Raw genomic sequence first — 14,721 nt, 5'->3', positions numbered from 1 at the left:
CACACCTAAAACAAAAGCAAACTAAGAGGACAGCTAGATCAGGAGTGGAAACATAGAAATGAAGATCTCATGGAGGGTTAGCAACAGGGGAGTGGGAGAAGGAGAAGTGGGGAGAAGGTACAGAAAATAAGTAGCATAGATGGTAGGTAGAAAATAGATAGGGGGGAGGGCAAGAATAGTATGGGAAATATAGAATCTAAAGAATTTGAGACACATGGTCATAAACTAAAGGAGGGGAATGGTGGGGGAGGGGGGTGCAGGGTGGAGGGGAATGAAGGGGGAATAGAACAACTAATGGCATAATCAATAAAATAAAATTTTAAAAAATAAAATAAATTTAAAAAAAGAAATTTTATATGGTATATTTTTTACCACAATAAAAAAGAAAACTGGGGGTCTTGGCTCTGTCATCTTCTACACCCTCAGGCATGCCCCTTCTCCATACTGGACTCCAGCGAGCCAGGGAGGGGGCAGGTGGGGACTGAGGGCAGGGGGAGCTGGTTATCACAGCAAGGCTGTGCCCGCTCAGGAGTGACCGTTTTGTCACATTCTGCTCATCTTTGGGACTCAGAATCAATGCTCGGCTCCCAGATAAACCTTCCTTCTAAAGGTCCCGAATGTTTTGCCGTTTTCAGTGTCACCTGCCTTTTGATTGGGTTGAAGTCAGCTCCCTCCCTGGGATTAGTATTCACAGCAAGCAGCAAGTGATTAATTTAACCAGTTGAAATTTATTGTGCACTCGCCTTAACTCAAAGCCAGCTTCTGCTGGGTGTTTACTTTTCACTGATGATGCATTGCACATGACAGCCCCTAAGCATCTGAATTTAAAGCACAGCATTGTGGAGAATTCTTGCTGCCCCACTGTCTCTCCCCCGGCCCCCTGAAATCAACATAGCTGAGCTCCACACTGCAGCTCAGAGAAGGTAATTCTTGATGGCTGGCCTATGGGAACAGTTGGGAGCCTTAAGGCAGTTTAAGATTTGGATTTCATGCCCAGCGCATCGAGCTGGTGACTCATTTCATTTCAGGGGGCTACAGTCAATAAATTCTGATTCTAACTTATACTCACATCCCACTGCACCCCCGGCCATCACAGAAACAGCCAGAGAGTCTAAGCGTGTCTCTCAGACCAAGCATGAAACCCCCTCTGCCAGGTCCACCCTCACTCAGGGTTGCACAGTGCCATCAGGCATTGTGGGGCTCATCCAGCCCCAACCCTCTCCTCCCACCTCCCCTTGCTTCTTCTCGCCCCACTGGCCCTCCCTGCAAAGTGACTGTCTGGAGAGAACTGTAACTGCTGGTGCCTAACAAGGCAGAACAAAGGTCCTCATGCTCCCAGAGTTCCATTTGGAGTGCATGACAATTTCAGAGCACAAATGGAAAAAGAAAAAAAAAGATGGTTTGAAATCTAGAGCTCGCTTTTATCAAACCGGAACTTGTAGCTCTCTTCTGACAATCAGCCAGCATCTAAACCCCACAAGGGACGGTTCTTACTTGCAGCTTCTGGCTGGCTATTAGCTACCAGCAGCCTTCTGACCCTTTTTGCAGGGAAGTAACAGCTGGCAGCTGACAGAGGCGCTGGCAAAGTGGGCAACTTTTGCTTCTCTGGAAACGGATATAAGATTGGCAGGAAACAAGCCATTTAAAATATGACAATTATAAGCATTTTCACTTGCCTTTCTTTATTATGCTTGTGGATTCTGGCTCTAATCGCTAAAATGTGATATGTGCTGAGGAGTTTTAATGACATTTTTTGGAGCACTAAATGTCCCAGCCCTTCCCCTGTTGCTAACACCCACCCAGATACAGGCGTGGTCTATGTCTGCTTAGCCATCTTTAAAACAATTGTTAATACACAAAGAGGAGAGACGAATGGCCACGGCATTCTAAGCGCTTGCGTGTGGTGCTAATTAAAACACGGCTTCGGCTTCTTGGAGCCGGGCAGGCAGGGCCTTGTGAGGTGTTGCAGCACGTGGGGAGAAGTGCAACTGGGAGGAAGTGAACAGAGGTGGAGTAAGTAGCAGTGGGCTGGATAAAGACCAGCTTGGCCTAACGTCTCTGTTTTATGCACCACCCAGCCCTCCATTTTCCTGTAGGAAGGTGCAGAGGTGGTGGGTGTAAGCAGGAGGCGCCAGCTGAGGGGAGAGCAGTGGTGAGAGGGGGTGACCGCCCTTGGGAGAGGACAGGTGCGGCCACCCACACGGCAGCCACCTGGGGTCTAGCTGCTTCGCTGCTTTGGCTGTCTTCACAGGGCATGGCACTTTGGGGTCATAGCCGATACACTATTTGAAATATTTGAAATACTGATAATCACATTGCAATCTGCTACTGTAATGATTGACCTATATCAAAAGTTTCATTAAACTGTAAATGTTGAAGGTAATGTTTGTCCAAAGAGTAACACACAGATAAGGACAAAAAGCCTGGGTTCTGAACCCAAATGGCCAACAGCATAGAGAAATATCTACAAGGTCAAAAAGACTAGATGAGATGGAGGGATGTTTCCATTACAGGATTCAATCTCTCTTCCCCCTACACACACACACACACACACACACACACACACACACACACACACACATTTGTCTTAGTAAGCAGAGAATTTTCAGAACACTGGGTTCTATTTCTTATGTTTTTGCTTAAAGAAAAAAAATGAGTCAATGTTGAGAGGAATGTTTATTTTTCAAGACAGTGAATGGGGCACATGGGTTTCTCTTGCTTCCTCGACAGGGCCTATGACAACGGTGAAGAAGGAGTAGGAAAGAGGTAGAACCCCAGCACACGAAGAGAAGCGAGGAGCAGGAGCCCGTGGGTTTGGGAGGAGGGAGGTAGGAGAGAGAGGACTGTTGATTTTCTCACTAAAGCCTCCGTGCCATTTGTTCTTCGAATCGTGTAGATACATCACTCTGATAAGAAAAGGTTTTTTATTTTTAAGCTGGAAGGGACCTTTGTTGTCCTGGTCTCCTACTCAGGTTTTCCATCAAGACTACACTTACACCATCCAGCTGCCACCCCATCTTTAACAACCGAGGAGAAAGGCAGCACGGCCGCCCTGATGGAGCCGTTCCGCGGTCTGACAGCGCTCGTGGTTCTGATTCATGTTTTCCCCGCAGCTGTGGGGTGATAATGTCCTGTCTGATGTGCACCCAGGGAGCAGCCAGGATCTGTCAAAGAAATAAAACGCCCGGAACGCTTCTCTTTTTGTTATATGGAGGCACACTTTTATGTGTGATTAAGAAACAAAACAACAAAGGGAAGAACGTAGTGAACTTATCAAAGGATAAGAGTTTCTGCTTCACCAAAAACAAAAACAAAAACAAAAACAAAAACAAAAGCCCCAAACTAATTCTTTCATCCTAGTTCTGGTGCTGTTAGGCTGACCCCAGGGAACCAAAGATGTGTTCTATTGAAATAAAGAGTAACACTTAACACTTACAGTCAGCCCAGCACAACACTGAAATAGACAAAATTCTCCTTAGGATTCTGTCCTCACCCCTTGCTGGGTCTTTCTTTTTACTGTTCTCTCTCTCAGCTCCAAGGCACCCACTGTTCCTCTAGGTGCCAGAAAAAACACCACCAACTATTTATACTAGAGTGTCATTGACTTCTTGTTAATTCTACCCCAAGGACATTTGCATTCCATATCACTCTGGATCCAATCAAGAGAGAAAATCTACATAGTAATTTGGACAAGGGAAATATAATATACAGAATTATTAACAAGAACAGGCAATTAAATAATAAAGAACTAGTGTGAAATAAAAGAGAATTCTAAAGAACATAGGAATGGCAGAAAAAAAACAGTTACCCTTACCACTGAGGTAGAGTATCCAAGGTAGAGCTCTCCCAGTTGAGGATGGCACAGCTGTGGTTCACGGGACAGCAGAGAAGGTTCTGAAACCTGCTTGATTCCAACAAGTTCCATTTCTTCTTTCAAGCACATGAGGAGACTACATCCCCATACTTCTTGCTTCTAGGTGGAACACACAACAAGTTCTGGCCAATAATAGAGTGTGAGAAGAAATAGTAAATGCTACTTCCGGATCTGGCCCCTGAAGTGTATCTCCCTTTAGACCATCAGTTCACTATGCCTTCACTGATGTCCTGGTGAAGGCAGAAGATCCAGGACAGGGGTCCATAGAAGCTTTAGTACAGCATAAGAGGGACAGAGCCTCAGTCACATCTCAGAGGAGAAATACGCAGGAAAGCTGTTCAACCCATATTAGACTAGAATGGGATTACATTGTGTTAAACCCCTGAGACTTCTGGGAGTTTTGTTACTGCAGCTAGTGTTAATTTCTCTGACTGATGCGCTGGGTAAATTGGAGCCTGGGGACAGCCTCAGTCTTACACTTAAATAGCAGAGAGATAATACCCATCATTCTTTTTGTTTTAGCTTATCGAAACGAGGAAGCTGGATCACATACTTCCTTTGGTAATATGACTCACGCGAGTGGTATTTCAGAGTCCCAGAGCAATTTCCCAGGATCCACTGTGCCGGGCAAAACATGGCAGTTGGGTTTCTCTACTGGACAGAACAAAGGCTCCCTGAAGATGAGCGTGAGGGCACATTCTTTCTCACTTCAGGGAGCTGGTTGTTGGTGCAAACTCCAGTTTGCTGTTGACCTGGAGGCCTGCAGTTGACCTCAGTGCACAGAGAACTTTTCCTGGGGCGCAGGGTTCCAGGCCTGGATCTCTTGCAGGGGCCTCTTCTGTAAGTTCCTCACCGAAGAGCAGAGGCAGGTTTGGTCCCCTCTACCAATACTTAGAAAATGCACTGTCACACACAAACACATGCACACATACATTTTAAAAAATCGATTTTATTTATTTATTTTTAGAGAGGGGAAGGGAGGGAGAGCAACATCAATATGTGGTTACCTCTCACACACCCCCTACTGGGCACCTGGGCTGCAACCCAGGCATGTGCCCTAGACTGGGAATTGAATTGATGACCCCTTGGTTCACAGGCTGGCACTCAGTCTACTGAGCCACACCGGCCAGGGCCACACATACACTTTTTCTTCCTTCAGTTTTTTTCCTTTCAGTATGTCTGAACTCTTTTTGGGTGTGTATTGGTTAAAAGGAAGACTATAGCACATGAGTTTTCTACCATCTGTAACAACATGAGAGATCTGCTTCTGCGGCCTCTTCTGTATTAGGCTGTCAGGCTTCAAGGCCAGCAGGAGATGCCCCAGCCCCTGCAGCCTGAGGGAAGCGGCACCCCAGGCCTCTGCATTCCAGGCCCTCTGGGGAACCAAACGCTCTGACTTTCAGGCAGTGTGTTTATGTGACACCAACGGGTTAGCACATGTCTCCTGAAGGTCTGGCCCCTGTGATCGGCCTCTCGTGAGTAAAGCACTTTTAACAGCAGCAGGGCATCACGTAAAGTTCGTAAAGTTCGTGTAGGGTGGGCATGAATTTGAGTCTGGAAAGAGCACCGTTTCCTGTGGTGACAGGCAGTGAGGCTGGTCTGCTTTAAGACCCACTCACGCTTTATTGAATTGCAAATTCTGTGAGCTGGAGGCTTTGGTAGCCTAACAGACCACAGGATGAGGGTATGTAGGAGGTCCGAGGTCAGAGCCGCACCGGCGTCCATGCCCATGGTCCCACTGAAGGCAGCACCTCTAACAGCAAACGGACACTTTTCTGGAGGTTTTGATAAACTCCAGGGAAACCAAAGAATTAGAAGACAGGGCGGGGATGGCAGCGGGTGAAGTCAAATGGGTGGATTTGGGGGAGCAAGTGGGGGAGCAACAGTTTTATTCCTTCCCTTGTGGTTATGTGGTTCTACTTTAATAGAGTTCTGGTTTAGGAGACTCTCCAAAGGAGCCCTGGCTGATGTAGCTCAGTGGATTGAGCGCGGGCCTGTGAACAGAAAGGTTGCTGGTTCATTCCTAGTCAGGACACATGCCTGGGTTGCAGGCTAGGTCCCCATTTGGGATGTGTGAGATTGACGTTTCTCTCCCTCCCTCCCTCCCTCCCTCCCTCCCTCCCTCCCTCCCTCCCTCCCTCCCTCCCTCCCTCCCTCCCTCCCTCCCTTCCCCTCTCTCTGAAAATAAATGAATAAAATCTTAGAGAAAAAAAAAAAGACTCTCCGAAAGAACTCACTGAACCAAACATTTTAGGGGCTTTTTACACTGAAATGAGTATCAGCTCCCCATATTTGCTGCAGAATCCACGTTATTCAGCTTTGTTTTGATTCAGTAGGGTTGCACACATTGATAATTTTGAACATGAGGGACCCTGGAGCCTACAGGGTTGAGAGCTTCTCACACATGTAAGCCCCAAACCAAATGAACCCTGACAGGCTGGCTTATGGCAACTGCTAGGCTGCCCAAGATGTTCCAAAATGATTATTCTAAAAAAAAAAGATGGATGTAGGGCTGAAAAAGGTGAAAAGGAGGCCGAGGGGGTAGGGCAGGTGTTGGAGGAAGGGAGCGTCACCCTGAAAAGATGTGAAGTCTGGGTCAGGCCTAGACGGCCCCCACAACTAGCCACAGAGGCGGCTTCGCAGGCTCAGGAATGGGAGGCAGCCCTAGAGGAAGCTCAGCGCCACTGGGGCCGGTGGACTGTGGTCTGGGGAAGACCTGGAATGCTGAGCTCCTCCCATGCCAAGAAAGGAGGAGAAGAAGGGAGGAGACAAAACGTTTCAAGGGGGGTCTTCTGACCCAGCAGGGTTCCTACGCAAACTCAGCCCACACTGCAGGAGGCATGGAGTGCAGAGTTAGGAGAGTGGGTTCTGGCCAGAAGCAGTCGGCACTCAGTTCCTGGCTCCCCCCACTCACTAGGGTTTGAACAAGTCACTTAGGTGCCTTGTTTTCTCAACTATGACATGGAAATAAAAGACTTACGGTGAGTGAACTATTTAGAACAGAACACGGCATGTCAGGGGTTGATTTAGGAGCGGTAGTCACTGTCTAAGCACCTGTGGGGAAGAAGAAGAGAGATTGTGTCCCATCCTCCCCATGCTTGGGGCCCCTTGCGCTTTGTGAACATAGAAACTCTACTGGCAGACACAGAAGAACACACCCATAAAAAGCAGCACAGAATCAGCACAGTCCTTGATTCCTCCGTTTTGTTCAGGAGGGATGGTGGCCCAGAGATGGTGGAAAGATCTCTGGGCCGGGAGTCGAGAGGCCCACCCCGCTGCCACAGGCATCACAGGCGCCCACCCAGCCCTCCTGGCTTTCCCTCGTTACAGGCATCTGTGGCAGTGGGGTGGGCCCTCGCAGAGAATCCTGTCCACGGCCACAGTGTTGACGGAGCATCCACAGTGCTTCTGTCAGCATTCGTTGAAAACTTCCTGTTTCAGATGCTGTTCTTAGTTTAGTACTTTATGTGGGGTAACTTCCGATATGTGATAGTTACTACTTTTATACCCATTTTACAGATGGGAAAACAGAGGAAGAGAAGTTAAAGGGCATACATTCTCTACAGTAACTCATTATCAAATTAATATGCCTGAAGGAGGTCTTATCTCTATTTACAGGTGAAAAATGAAATGGGGGCTCAGAGAAGTTTAACATTCCATCTGCCACACCCCCTAAAACAGAACACACTTGTCATTATAAATGTTTTGATATGAGCAGTTTTCAATTACTTTATTTCTTTTTGATTGAGGAATAACTTAGACTCAGTAATGTGCACTAGTCTTAAGTATATAGTTCAGTGGATTTTTACTTACATATACATCAACCCAATCAAGATTTAGAGCATTGCCTTCACCCCAGACGCTTCCTCTGCAGCCTCTCCCAGTTGATATCCCCCAACCCCAAGATGATTGCCAGGCTAACTTTCGTCACTACTGATTAGTTCTGTTTGGTTTTGAACTTCATGAATATAGAATCATACAAGATGTACTCTTTTGTGCCTGGCTTTTTTTTACAAACATTATAACTTTGAGATTTTATTCATATTGTGGTGTATATTACTAGTTTGTTCTTTTTTTATTGCTGTGTAGTATATTCTACTGTTTGAATTTATCTACAATTCACCGATCCATTCTGTTGAAAACATTTGGACTATTTCCGGTTTTTAGCTATTATGAATATTGTTGCTTGCTATGAATATTCATGTCCATGTCTTTCTGTGGGCATGTGCACTAATTTCTTGTGGATATACACCTAAGGTGGGACTGTGGGACAGAGGGTAGTAGGCCTATGCAAACCTTACTGCCAGTGTTCCAAAGTGGCGGGATAAATGCACACTCCCAGTGTCGCCCCACACCTGGCGCTGGGGTTGGCCGTCTCTGCTGTTAGCTGTCCGGTGCCATCCCACTGCGAGTCGAAGTTTCATTTCCTTGATGTGTCGTGCTGTTGAGTACCTTTTCCTGTGCTTAGTGGCCATTTGGATATCTTCTTTTGTAAAGGGCTTGTTCAAGTCTTTTGCCCATTTTTAAAATAATCATCTTTTCTTATGGATTTGTACTTCCTTACATATTCAGGCTAGGAGAATTTTGTGAGACATACGTACTGCAGGCACCTTGTCCCAGTCTGTGACTGACCTTATACTTGTACTGGTGTTTTTGAGGAATGTAAGTTCTTATTTTTAATAAGGTTCTGTTTTTATGCTTTACTTTAATAGCTGAAATCTTCTAAAGAAATCTCTGCCTACTTTAAGGTCATGAAGATATCCCGTCTTTCTCTAGAGGCCTATTCCTTTTAGGAGTATGATCCGCCTCCAAACTAATGAATACGGCATAAGTGTGGAAGTTCATTTTTCCCCACATGGATTTGGAAATGACTTGGCCCCTGGCACTGAAAGACCACCCCTCTGCTGTCAGAGTGCAGTGGTGCCTTTGTTGAGAATCCAATGACTGTGTATATGGATGGGCAAAAGTAGGTTAATAGTTGTGAGTACGTAAAACACAGGGTTTATTTTTGTATTATTTTTAAATTACCACATTATTTATTTGTATACAACAGTAAACCAATGTTTGCCCACCCCTGTATGTATGCATCTGTTTCTGTAGTCTATTCTGTTCCCTGAGCCTATTGTTTATCCCTGCCCCAATGCCACTCCATTTCACAGTTTTACAGTAAGTCTTCAAACCTGCTAGTGAAGATCCTCCAAGTTCGTTACTCCTGGTCCAAATGGTTTCACCTATTCTAAGTCCTTTGTATTTCCTTGTACATTTAGACTCTTGTTGTCAATGCCCACAAAATTCTTGTGAGGATTTTGATTGGGAGAGTCTTGACTCTATAGATTGGTGTAGAGAACTGACATCTTAATATTACTAAGTTTCTAATCCATAAAGATGGAATATCTGTCATTGATTTTTAGTTTGAATAATTATAATTTGAATAAAACTTCACATATTCATAGCAGCATTATTTACAATAGGCCAAAGCAGAAACGATTGAGTGTCCATCAACAAATGAAAGGATAAATAAAAAGTAGTATATCCAGTCAATGGGATATTATTTGGCAATTTAAAAAAAGTGCCACGGCATGGATGAACCTTGAAAGCATTATTCTACCCGAAAGAAGCCAGTCATAAATGATCCCCTATTGTATGATGTCATTTAAATGAAAGGTCCTGTGTAGGCTAATCCACAGAGATAGAAAATAGATTAGTGGTTGCCGAGGAGAAGGGAGTGGGGGATTGTTGGCTAAGGGGGTCTGGAGTTTCTTTCAGGGTAATGAAAATGTTCTAAAATTGATTGTGATACTTGTACAAGTCTGTGAATATATAAAAAAGCCATTAAATTGTTCACTTTAAATGAATGAATTATATGATATGTGAATCACGTCTCAATAAGCTGTTTATCCCTGGCCACTGTGGCTCAGCAGATTAAGCAGTGGCCTGCAAACTGAAAGGTTGCTGGTTTCATTCCCAGTCAGGGCATGTGCCTGGTGTGTGAGAGGTCACTGTAGGTGATCCTCTCCTTTTGTCTATAAATAAATAAATAAAATGTTTTTTTAAAAAGCTGTTGACATTTTAAAAAAAAGTTATTTTGTCCATAATCTATTGTTACAGGTTTAGACACATTCTAATACACATTATTTTTTGACACATGGTTACATTCTGAAGTACTGGGATTTAGGGCTTCAACATATGTCTTTGAACATGTGTCCATCCAAAAGAAAAATTTTACGTATTTAAAAATGTAGATTTCTGGGTCTCGCCCCAGGATGAGAAGAGCCCAGAAATCTGCAGGTAACCAAAATTTCAGACCTTGTTCTCTCAGTTGCCTTCAGGAGGCGCCGGCCCGGGTGAGACTAGTTAGGGCCCAAGACAAACCGTAGGACTTCCCCTGCCAGGGGGCACGTACAGACAACTTTGCCCAAGGGGTTTCAGTCTGAAGAAAGCCAAATGGGGCCAGAAGCTCTAGAGTCAGTCAGCTTCTGGAGAAAGCCCCTGTTAGTGGCTAGAACTCTGTCTACAGGGCACGGTTTCTCCGTCTCTCCCTGGTTGCATCCCCACCTCTTGGGGAGCATATTTGAGTTTCTGAGGGGTCAGGGCAGGTACTTGAGATAGTACATCTATCAAAACAGGGTCTGCACAGTGAGGTGGGGCATCCCTTAAATGTGGCTAGCCCTGGGACATTTCACACGGGGACACTGTGAGGAGGATGAGGTAGGGGGTAGGAATAAAGCCAATGGGAGTTTCCAATGTATTTTTTTAAATGTACTTTGAAAAAAATTTAAGTATAGTTGGTATACAATCTTATATTGATTACATTAGTTTCGGGTGTACATTCAATGCATTTTTTGACTAGTTTTGTCTCTAAAACAGGAGCTGGCCCTGAAAATGGTCTCTTATGCCCTGTAAATCTGTGCTCTTCTGGGACTCTCTCCTGGAGGTCAGGTTCATCAAGTCCACCAGGGTGACACCTCCTTGAAGTGCTGGAGCTGAGGTCCAGGCTGAAGGTTGGCCTCGTAGGTCCCTGTCAAGTGGGAGAGGCACTGTAGGCTGGGCATCCGCCCTGGTGAGTCAGGCTGTCCTGCTCCCCAGAGCCCAGTTCAACGTCACGGCTGCTCCCAGGAGACTGACCCCAGGGATTTGCTTTCTCAGGGTTTGAGTCTGGCCAAGCCCACTGCACCGGGCCTGGATAGCTTCTCAAAAACTGGAAAGTCCCAGGGCTGAGACTGCTCTGTGCCCTGCCTGGAGGGGAGCACCCACTGCTGTGCCCTGGGGCACTCTGGTCGCCAGTCCCTCTGGCGTCCCTCCCTTCCTGCAGGGACAGACTGCGACATGGTTGCCAGGCTGCCCAGATTGCAGGTGAGGGCGGGAGCCTCCCATGTCTGGGCTGCTGGGCCTCAGCAAGTGGGACATAAAAGGAACCTGAAGAACCGCCATGCAGTTCTGCTGCCACACGTTCCAGTGGGAGGAAGGCAAGAGGAGAAAACAACATACGTGCTCAGTGACGAATTCCTGGGCCTCCTGCCCAAGGAAGTCCGACTCGGCAAGTCTGGGGCGGGGCCCAAAAACCTGCATTTTGAAAGATCCTCTTAGGTTCTGCACAAGTGGTTTTGGACACTGTGTGGTTTTAGATTACTCTGGTTGGGGTTTGTTCAGAGAGCGTGGGAAGGGTCAGAGGGCAGTGTGAGAAAGTGGACTTTGCTTCAGGGGTGGGCAGCCTCCCTTCTGCCCTTGGTATGGGGGCAAGGGCTTGGCTCACCCCATGACTTCTTAGAACCCAAACCCAGCCCTGTCCTGCAGGGGGAGCCTGGGGCGGTCAGATGCAAAGAGATTCAGACTGGGATACAGCAGTGAGAGCGGCCCAGGAGGAGACTTTAGGCCCACAGCTGAAGTCAAGATTTGAAAGGGAAAATCTCATGCTTTTGCAAAATACAGCTATGGTTTCAAGCACTGTGTGCATGAACAGCTGCTTTTGATTCTCGTCATGGGTCCACAGGATCTTGAACCTGAGTGGATGTGTTTTCCGCATGCAATACAGCCACACCCTTTCCCGATCCATCTGAAGCTGGGTGTGTCCGTAACTCCAGCTAAGGGCCCAGCTTTACAGGTTCCACGTCAATGAGGGAAGCTTATTCCAAGTCTGGCCTTCCAGGTTGATCAGCTAGCTCCAGCCATGGGCACAGGTGCTTGAGCAACCCTTACACTTCCCGTAGAGAGGCGACAAGCTCTCCACCAGGCTAAAAGTCTCTGAAAGTTTTATATTGCAGCACCAAATCCAGTGTTATGGTTCCAGTCAAATCAGGAAATAAAATGTCTATGATTTATTTGAGTCTCTAAGACTCAGAACTCCTGGCCAAAAGAGTGCCCTTTGATCTTCATCCCGTTAGTCTAAATGCATTTCCATTCCCAAGTTTACCCATGAACAATGCCTTATATTGGCATAATACTCTTTTTGGAGAAACTTAGACTATATTTTAGGATTCTAACCACTGGATTAAATTCAGTGTCATATCTGGGTGCCTAATGTGTGCCAAGTTCCTACCCTCAGTGAGCACAGAGACAAGGAGAAAAAGTCAGGGAGAAACGCACAGTGAATGCTGTGGAAAGACCGGAAGCCAAGTGTGGCCGTTCTTGGGAGGGAGCCGTCCCTTATAACTGAGGAATCAGGAGGGTCGTGGGAAGGAGATGTTTGAGTGGGGCCTCCAAGAATGAATAGGAGGTTAGGAAGAGGAGGGAGGGTGGAAGAAGACTCCAGGCCAGGGGAAGAGACTGCAGCAGGGCTTGTTTAAGGAGCCGTAGACAATTCATATCATCAGCATCTAGCGTGGGGGTGATGGTAGAGGTTCGGGGAGAGACGGGGCTGGCAAAACAGTGGAGCTCAAGGTCAGGGGTCTATACGACCTTGAATTATCTAAGCGATGAGATGAGGTACTGCAACGGTGTGAGGAATCTCATGGAAATGCTTCTCAGGAAGTCGAATTGGCCCACGAGAGAGCCATGGTTTTTAGCTCTAACTCTCTCTGGTGGCCAGTGATCTCCTGCCATTGCTTCCCTCCGTGGACTGCATCCTCTGCTTCTCCACTGGGCCCACTCAGACCCGATTCAACCTAGCCTGTAGGCCAAGCATCCATTACCATAGCCTCTTGGTTCTTAGTTCCAATTCAAGGGAGACAATTCCATTTGGCTCGTGGCCAGTCAGTGAATTGGTTCCTCCTGGCTAGGCAGCTGCCCCTGGTGTCACCAGCCGCTCTGCTGGGGGGAAGGTGACATGGTAAAAACTGGCCTTCAATAGGTACAGTGTGGGGAGAATGTAAAGAAAGGGGTACGGGCTGGGCAGTTCTTCCACGAGTGGGGGTCAGTGGGAACCATCCTGTTTTCCGAGGAGGAGAACAACATGATCCAAGCTGTGATTTTAGGTTACTGTCTACTGCATGAAGGACAGACTGGAAGCAAAGGGAAGTAGCCCACACCAAGCCATACACCAAGCACTATACTAGATGGTGTATGTCTCTTACTTTACTTAGAGCCCATTTTACTTATGAGGAAACTGAGGCAGAGAGGCTTAGAGATGTGAAGTAACTTGTCCAAAGTCACACAGTGGTAGAATTGTGGATGGAACCTAAATCGGTCCAGACTTGAAATCCACGCTCTCCTGCTGTGCCAGGTAGGAGGTCAGTCAGGACAGCCTCTGGTGGATGTCTGTGGGTCCCTCCCATGCCACATGTCCACAACCAATCTGTCACATCCCATCTCTTTCCTAACCCCCCTCCTGGTCTTTATCTCTGCTAATGCTGTCACCATTTGCCCGGCCACCCAAGCCCACCTCGTGTGGCTCGGGCGGTAGCTGCCCAGCCAGTTGGCCAAATCGTGGGCTGAATAAACAGCCCTTTCCTCTCATAAGCACTGCTGCCTGGGGCTCTTTGTCTCTTCCAGAAACTACCCCTCAGCAATTTGTGATCATGGCTGAAGGATTTTGATTTTGAAATTGCCAACTGTCATAAAAAAGAAAGACTGACCTACCGTGGCTCTGATTTTACACAGGCTTCCAGGGATAGCTCAGGGATTTCCAATTACGAGGATGCCACATGCAGCTGCGGCCAGTGGTGTTCTGCACAATTTCAGGGGAGCCAATCACATCACCTCTTGGCATATTTATTACCATAGTTTTCTGGCAGATAGTATCAAAGTGTCTTGAGGTACAGTAGCTTTTTCTAATTTGCAAAAAGGCAATTTATAGCTGGTGGCAGGAAGCAAAGGGACAAAACAAATGTCTAATAAATCTTAGGCTGGTGGGCGGGGGTTGGAGGTGGGAAGGAAGAAGGCATGGGGAGGAGTGTTAGGACTGGGGAAGGCTCCTTTGCCCAGTCCAAATGGATACCCAAGAGATAGGAAGCACTGAGATTTAGGGGTTCAAAGTTCAGTCTCTTGGGGCCAGCAGGTGCTACAGAGGAGACAAGATTAGGCCACCAAAGAGAAGTAGACAGATTTGCCCTGAAAGATTGAAGTCTAAGGGCTGACACTAATAAGTAAATAATGGCTCTTTTGGCGGGGGAGATGGGAAAGAAGTGAATGAGTTAATATCCAAATAAAAGTTCTGTGGTTCTTGTGGGGTGGGGAGCAGGGGGAAGGAGGATGGGAGGGAAAGAGGAAAGTGAACAGTGATTGACAGGGAGTGCATCATTGAAATGAAGGGCCTTTGGTTCACCTACGGGATTCTACCCCACTTCTGACCTCTCTGGTTCTGGAAACCTAGATTAGTCGTCAATAAATATCATAATTCATAGCAATAACAGAGCTTCTGAATGTCCAGGTGGATTGCATGATGCCTTTTTATTTCAGATATTGTAGACTGC

The sequence above is a fragment of the Artibeus jamaicensis genome, unplaced genomic scaffold, assembly GCF_021234435.1.
Source record: "Artibeus jamaicensis isolate MK-2021 breed Jamaican fruit bat unplaced genomic scaffold, CSHL_Jam_final contig_387, whole genome shotgun sequence".
NCBI classification, from domain to species: domain Eukaryota; kingdom Metazoa; phylum Chordata; class Mammalia; order Chiroptera; family Phyllostomidae; genus Artibeus; species Artibeus jamaicensis.
Note: the sequence above shows the minus strand (reverse complement) of the source record.